Here is a 7977-nt window from a genome sequence, read left to right as displayed (position 1 = left end):
ATGTAGTCTTTTTTATACAGGATCCAGCAATATCAGAACAATACCAGTAGAAAACATGTTCATAAATCACACATCCATATATGACCATTAAGGAAGTCACTAAGTCTGACATCAGATTAGAGATGTGGAACTATTTTGAAAGATTACAGCTTGAACTGAGGAAGAATATTTGAGCTTTACTTAAAATTGACTGAAGTGAAGAAATTACCAACAGGCTTGTTCACTGCTCCAAGCTGATAGCAATACTCAATCTTCCAAACTACCATCTTATTTTCAACATGATTGTATCCACTTGCTGCTTTCCAGCCCAGATAATTTGGGATTTCTGCATGAAACTTGGTGAGAACTTTCTATGAAGGTAACTTAAAAAGATCTCAAAACCAGATCTATTGATTGTCTTTTTTTCAAGCCTATAGGAAGAAAAACATTGTTTGACTCACGAAAAAGCGAGTCAGTGCCTTTTGAATTATTTCCTGTTGGTTTGCCAGGACTCAAGCTAAATTCTTATAACTCTGCTCCTGATTCATCGATCTTTACAGCAGGCTTACCCAGAACCTGTTGCTGTCATTGGTAAGCAGTCACATGGGCAAATAACACATTTACACCATTGATGATGAACCTGCTCAGTAGCTACTCATGAGGGAGCCAGTGATTCATAGCTTGATTCAATGGAGAAGAGTATGCTGCTTGCAAGTAGTTTCCAGCTGTTCATTTAGATGTGTATGCTAAACAACACTAAAAGGATGATGAAATGAAAAGGTCAAAGAAGTGAAAAATACTGGTGTTAAAAAAAAGTGGCAAACAAAAAAAAATCAGGACTACTTTTACACATTCTTTGTAAGAATAGAAAAACCCCACAAAAAAAAAAAAAAGTCTGAAAGAAAGAGTTAACAGGTTCAGATCAGTCTTCAAGTACTGTATAATTCTCCACCACTCATTATTTACACCTCCCACACAGCCTTTCCCTTGCTTCTTGTTTTGTGCTGTAATGGAAATGCATTGCTGAATCTCTACTGTGGACAATATACATAGTTTATTAAGTATGTAGAACATATTTTGAAAGAAACACACCCCAGGGTACATCAAGCTATGTCAGACTTTGATAGGTTTTCTCAGAGTGTTCAAGGCTGGTGAAGCAGAAGAATTTGCTTACAGTGAGGACTAAAATGATTGATCCATTTGGTGTCTTGAGATGTGTTGATTATAGGGTGTTGTAGGCTTATGTACATGTATGGGCAACTTACTAATTAGTATTTCACCATATTGTATAGTAGCTAGCATAAGCAACAGGCATATTTTTATAATATTTTATCAAACATACTATAATGTATGTTTGAACTTTAGCACATTAAAATTCCCTATTTCCTGTTTAAGTGATCTATTTCTCATCACCTAGAAATAGGCTCTTTTGAAATCCACACAGTTTTTAGAAAAACTTTAAGAATTAACACACGATAATTTAATTCTGAGGTGAAATAAAGATCAGGCTGGAAAGAAGACATTTTTAAGGAATTATGAAATGAATGTAATTAACCCTTAACCACTTTCCACTTAACTAATGAACTGCTTAACCCTAAAGTATTTATAAAAAAATATAGTGGAGTCTGTGATGATCTTTAGACTTTAAATCACACTCAAAAGCCTTTCTAGGAAGTACCTTCTAGCTAATCAAGTATCAATGGAATTGGTGCAGGAATTGCAAGAAGAAATTTCATACCTAAGTAGGAGATTAGGAGATCAAATAACATTCTCTGTAATTCTATCATTTAGAGCTTTCACAGAATAAAAGGTCTTTCTTCTGCAGCTCTCCAAGCACTTAAAAATTGAATACATTAGACTTAATCATTCACACATCATCTGCCCCTTTCTCATCTGGGCAAACTGAGGCACAGGGACATTACAGAGCTGGTATTTCTAGAAGTTGTCTGGAATGCTGGGTGCCATCATTTGAGATGTTCAGCATTTGATGCACAAAGGGGGATTAGACATGTCACATTAAAAGTTCTGAGCTCCTGAGCTCCACTTGTGCAGTGAAAGTATACATGGCAGCAGGGACTGATATCCTCACATCCTCATTTTCTCTTTTATTCTTCTCCTCCAGTGCTAAACAGAGCTTAGCATATTGCATTGGCAACTATGTTTCTGGATGACCAAATGGATCTGCCAGTGCACTTCTCATACCTTGAACAGAGAGCCTCCATGTTCGATGTGTGGATCCAAAATCTACCCAGTAGACTTAGGGAGGCCAGAGAGTGTAATGAAAAGTAGGAGTGAATTGCAAAGTGCTAAAAATGTTGCTTCTGATGCCAAAATCTAAGATAATCTTCTGCTGTCCTCCTTGCCTTTTACCAAACAGCAATTCACATACCTGTAACACATTATGATGTCCCAGTCATTACCCACCAACCTTTAGAAATACAGAAAAAAAGACTTAAGAAGATAACTTGGAGCGCTGCCTAGTCCCCATTGCTTTGACCTCTCAGCCTGTCTCACAATGATGTCTCCAAGCACAGGCACACATAAGCTGCCTGTGCAACATTTTTGGCCTTCTCCCTTGAGTACTTGCACTGGCCAATTTTTCTAATCGGTGATCAGTGATCACCAGACCATCAAATGGGCCATACACACCCAGCAGATGGCACTGGCTGTGCTCAAGCATGACAGCTCTTTGCACGAAGAACTGGCTGCAGAACAAAACAGACTGTTCAGGCCTGTTCAAGACATAGCTCTACCTCTGCTCTGAGCCTCAAGTAGAAAGCAGTTTGCTGCCTGCTAAGGCACCTGAGTGTCCTATTGAAGGTCTAAAGCATTCTTTGCTGTAAGCTAGAAATGTGCCTGGGAAGCAAAAGAGTTTCACTGACTTCTGCTTTCTAGGACGCCATAGGAGGCCTTTCATGGTGAATCCATAGTGTCTGGCATAAATGAGCAGGAAAATGGTCTCTGTAGTACTATTCAGCCCAGGGATACACTGTCAGCAGGAGTAGCCATACCTGTGACTCTAGAGGAAATACTATCCTTTGAAGCACCCTAAAGTTTTGAGAGCTGCCAAAACTTGTGTGTATACTCGATGGTTTTGTATTTGTCCATGTATCCCACTTCCAAAACCTCCTGGAAAACTCCCAACAGCTATCTCCAGCATTTACTTCCACGTTTCTTGGGGTGGGAGGAGCAATTGAGCTCACTGCTAAGGGAACTGTTCTTTATCATTATATTAAGACATTTTTGGAAATCATCCATTTCCAATTGGAAATCAGCCCCATTTCATCTAATCACACTCTTCTTGAATATGATAGATAATTCCTGTTATGCTAGAATTTAATAGCTGTGAATATAGAGAAAGCTATTTTTTGTTTGCTTATACTAGGTAGCAACTTCAGTTATAGGCTAGAGCTCCATTATGCAGGAAGTTGTAAAAATAGCAGTCACAATACGCTTATAGATGGTTATCATGTCCCTCAGGCCTTTAGCATGTTATTTTTTAAGGGGAGGAGAGTTTGAAGACAGATGAAACTAATCAACTTTATAATTCATATCTTTACATAATTTTGATTAATTCATGTAATAAGGAAGTCCCAGACCATACCCATGGAAACAGACTCTGAAGCAACTTGTCTGCATACAACTCACAAAAAGAAGTCCAGAACAGGAGCCAGTATACCCATTATGCTCTCAGCAGCATCTCACAGGGGACTGCCAATTCTGTCCTGTGACAGAGCATTTCCATTTGTGCTTCCCAGTCTTTGCAAAGGTATTTTCTGACATTGGCATATGAGATATGAGTTTGTGTTACAAAGATTGGTGTATATTTCATGAGTATGCTGTCCTAAATGGAGATAGTCTCTCCGCTCCTCATACCTGCTGGAAATCGAAGCCATGTAAGAGTGCAACACAGCCACACTATTGAAATCAATATGTTGTCATTTGACATTAACCTTTCCATTCACCTCCAGCATTGCTCTTTTCCAAATCAATTGGAATCAGTTCTGTGCGTGAGCTTTCTCAAAGCACCATAAAAACTTTACAAAAAGTAAGCAAGAATACTTGCTGTGGTTCATCTCCTCATGGACCTAAACTTGTGACAAAGAAACTGGAAAGTTAACCTAGGTGAGGAGCTTACAGCACAGCACTTGGGAGCCCTGGAGGGAGCAGGTGAAACTGGCAATATCCCTGCATTTTGCATATTACCAACTGGAAGGGAAAGCGAGGGCACGTTGGTTTGGTTGAAGACGAGTGTGAGTTAGATTGCATGACAGATCTGGTCCTACCTTGCTGAAGACAGTAGGTGGACTGAAGAGCCTTGCATTCAAGTTAAAATTCAGTCTCTGCCTTTAAAGAGCTCATTAAAAAAAAAAATCTGCTTCATGTAGCACCTCTATAACAAAAACAGTGTCTATGGTGGAAATCATTAGGACCCACTGGAACACAAGCAATCATCCATTTGCAAAACAGGAACATAATAAAAAACAGACTGAGAATCCCTGTTGTAGAATTAACTGAATTGGATGCAAATTTTTTTTTGCCTGTATAAAGCACTCAGAGTTTTTTTTGTGATCTATCTGTATTACATGTAGCAGTAGAGTGTTATCCAAAGGTAGATTAAATTAAACTTCTCCTCCTCTCAAGGGTCATTCCTTATAGCTAGAAAACAATTCCAAAGTTAAGAGACTTTAGTGTAAGATTTACTGTTCACATTTAGACCATAGTTTTAACATATGTGCAAGCAATAATAAAGAGCAATTCAATTAAAGAACTGGAAAGCACATTTATTGCAGAGACCCCCACTTCAATTTAAAAGGGAAAATATGTTTTAAAATATAACTTTTATAACAAAACTTATTGGTCCACATTTAAAGTAGACTGTCAAAGGAATTATAAACAGCTACAACATTGCTTTTATCAGTTTGTAAATAACTGATTTATAAGAGCTCAAGTTGTGGCTACAGTTTTGTCCAACTAGATATTGTAAAAACAAATAATGGAGATGTTCTCTTTCCAAAACCTACACTTCCATGGCTTTTTCTGTGTTGTGGTTTAGCCTGACAGGCAGCTAAACCACAACACAGCCACTTACTCACTCCCTGTTCCAACCCTGTGGAATGAGGGACAGAATTGGGAAACAGTAAAAGTTGTGGGTTGAAATAAAGGCAGCTTAATAGAGTAAAAAGGAATTGATGATGATTGATGATGATGATGATAATAATAATAATAATTATAATATATATATGATGCAATTATTCACCACCTGCTCAACTATGCCCAGACTGTTCCTGAGCAGCAGTCCCTGGCCAGCTTCTCCCTTAGCTTATACCCAGCACAAGATGTCATAGGGTATGGAATATCTTTTGGGCCAGTTAGGGTCAACTGTACTGGCTGTATCTCCTTTCAGCTTCTTGTGTGCTCCAGCCTACTCACTAGTGAGGTGGTGTTAGAAGCTGAAAAGTCCTTGAGATAGAGTAAATATTGCTTAGCAACAACTAAAACATTGGTGTTTTAGCAACATTATTCTCATCTGAAATCCAAACCACAGAACTGTGACAGCTACTGGGAAGAAAAGTAACTCTGTCTGAGCTGAAACCAGAACACTCTGGTGGAGGGCATATTTAATGATTTGGTATACCTCAAAATTACCTGCTAAGTCTCTTAAGCTGGAGTAAATGCAGTGGTTTAATATTCTTACACGATTATCCTAGATCTAGTCCCAACATGGAAACCTAGATACAGATGCCTCTATTTCCACCAGAAGAAATAGGGCAATGGTCTATAATTCTTAGCAGAATGTCTAGCTACTTATCAAAACAGGCACAACACCCAAGAGATGAAAAAGGAAAGCCATGAGCCAATGTCATATGTCAAATGTAAAATTGCTTTTGAAAATAGCATTCTTTGTCTTCCAGAAATATTTAGGGGCTGGAGAGAAGAAACAACTCTCAGACTTTAGGAAAATGTTTTCTTCTGCCTCTGAAGTACATTTCACATTTCCCTTCAAAATTGCCTTTAACAATATGTTTCTACTAATACTATGACAGGGTTCTGGTTGTAGGCCAGATTCCTGGTATCTTGTCCTTTTTGAAAACTACTGTGTTACAATATTTATCAATAAATAATTGACATTTCTTTTAGTTTTTCCTCAACAAACTACCCCATGTAACTCTCCTTGTTTTGGCTTTATAAAAATAGTATGCACACTTTTTCCTAGCTTGCTTATTTGATGCCTAGGTCACTTTTGCTGTCAGAATCTATTTATTGAATAAAAATGATTTTTTCCCTCCTCAAGACATAGTGAAAAATGTGTGAGATCTCCCAGTACAGGGATGTTGGTTACTAGGAAACACAGTCTCCAGAGAGCAGACAAGGAGCACAAGCCTTGGACTACAAAGATTTATTTGAGGAAAATTCCTACAACAAGAGCTGGAATTAAAATAATAGTAATATAAAAAATGCTTTTGCTGAAGGACAAATTTAAGGAGAGAAACTGATATCTGTAAAAGTCTTACAACGGTCTTCTCTTGTTCTAAGAAGATGTAATAGTCCAAACTTGGTAGATACTCTCAAGAAAGAAATTGAAAACACTCAAGTAGAAAACAAACAAACAAACAAACAAACAAACAAAAAGGTATAGGAATTCATGAATCATATAATGGTTTGAGTTGGAAGAAATCTTTTAAAGGTTATCTAGTCCAACTCCCCTATAATGAGCAGGAATATCTTCAGCTAGATCAGATTACACAGCCCCATTCAACCTGGCTGAATTTTTCCAAAGATGGAGCATCTCCCAGCTCTCTGAGAAACTTGTGACTTGAGGGTTTTACCACCCTCATTTTTAAAAACACTTATTTCTTATGTCTAATCTAAATAACTCTCCTTCAGTTTAAAATCATTACCCCTTGTCCTATCCCAACAGGCTGCCTAAGATGTTTATCCCCATCTTTCTTTTAAGCTCCTTTCAAGTACTAGGTCATAATAAGGTCTCCTCAAAGCTTTCTCTTCTCCAGGCTGAACAACCCCAACTCTCTAAGCTTTTTATCATAGGAGGGGTGCTCCATCCCTCTAATAGTCTAATAAAATCCATCTGCTTTGAATTTAAAATATTTCTGCTCCTCTTTGGGCTAGATACTTACAAAGACATAGTCTGGGCACAATTATACTTGACTAGTTAGGAACTTTGTCACAATTCTGCATTTGAGATATATTGTCCAAAGCTTTTCCTAAATTATTTTCTGTCTCTCCTATGAGAAAGCCCACAACACCCGGTGGGTTATATTGTTTGAAATTCCTCAATGAGGTCTGGAAAATATGCAAAATAGGAAATGATCAAGCCAGGAGTCACTGAAGACAAATTCAATCCAAAACATTTTTAGTACTGGAGCAAGGCCCCAAAAGGATTAATGTGTCTGTATTACTTACTTAGGATGACATATTTTAGAAAGAGAGTTATAGGGGAAATCTTCCCTTTTTAGCCACTTGTAGTTTCACTCCTCTATCACCAAATGGCATAATACGTGTCCCAAGGAGATATGAAGTGAATGAAGATCCCTGCATTCAAGTGTCCTGAATGTCATCCCAGTAAAATGTAAAGCTCCCTTGGAAAATTCCTAGAGAGGCTGTCAACTGATAACCTATTATGTTTGCTCCGAGAGAGCCATGTAAGAAAGCACTGCCTCTGGCTATTTGTCTTAGATGTAATTGGTGTGTGTCAGATACTCTCATGTTCCAAAACACAGAGTGGAGGTAACTGCAAGAGCCAGCTGGAGCCTGGCCCTGTGAAGTTGGTGCCAGGCAGCTTGAAACAAACACTGGCCTTTCCCACCCAGCAGTTTGCAGTGCTAAACTCATTGAAGGCAGGCAGGCAGGCAGGCAGGCAGGGACAAATTCATGGAGGTAAGCACATATATATGACTATTACATATATATAACCTTAATCTTGGTACGCTGTTCTCAGGTAAACAGAAGAATAACAAACTTGCCTAATCTTAGTTC

General features: G+C 38.2%; 1 long non-coding RNA gene across 1 annotated transcript; it reads left to right on the top strand.

The window, feature by feature from the left end:
- Window positions 1-2760: 2760 nt before the first annotated feature.
- On the top strand, window positions 2761-4489 carry LOC137475028 (uncharacterized). The gene is made up of 2 exons (XR_010999649.1): window positions 2761-3070; window positions 3577-4489. It is a non-coding gene; the product is annotated as an uncharacterized lncRNA (long non-coding RNA).
- The last annotated feature ends 3488 nt before the right edge of the window (window positions 4490-7977 follow it).

The sequence above is a fragment of the Anomalospiza imberbis genome, chromosome 5 (genome assembly GCF_031753505.1).
Source record: "Anomalospiza imberbis isolate Cuckoo-Finch-1a 21T00152 chromosome 5, ASM3175350v1, whole genome shotgun sequence".
NCBI classification, from domain to species: Eukaryota; Metazoa; Chordata; class Aves; order Passeriformes; family Viduidae; genus Anomalospiza; species Anomalospiza imberbis.
The sequence above is the reverse complement of the archived record's forward strand: the minus strand, read 5'-3'. Positions and strand labels throughout refer to the sequence as shown.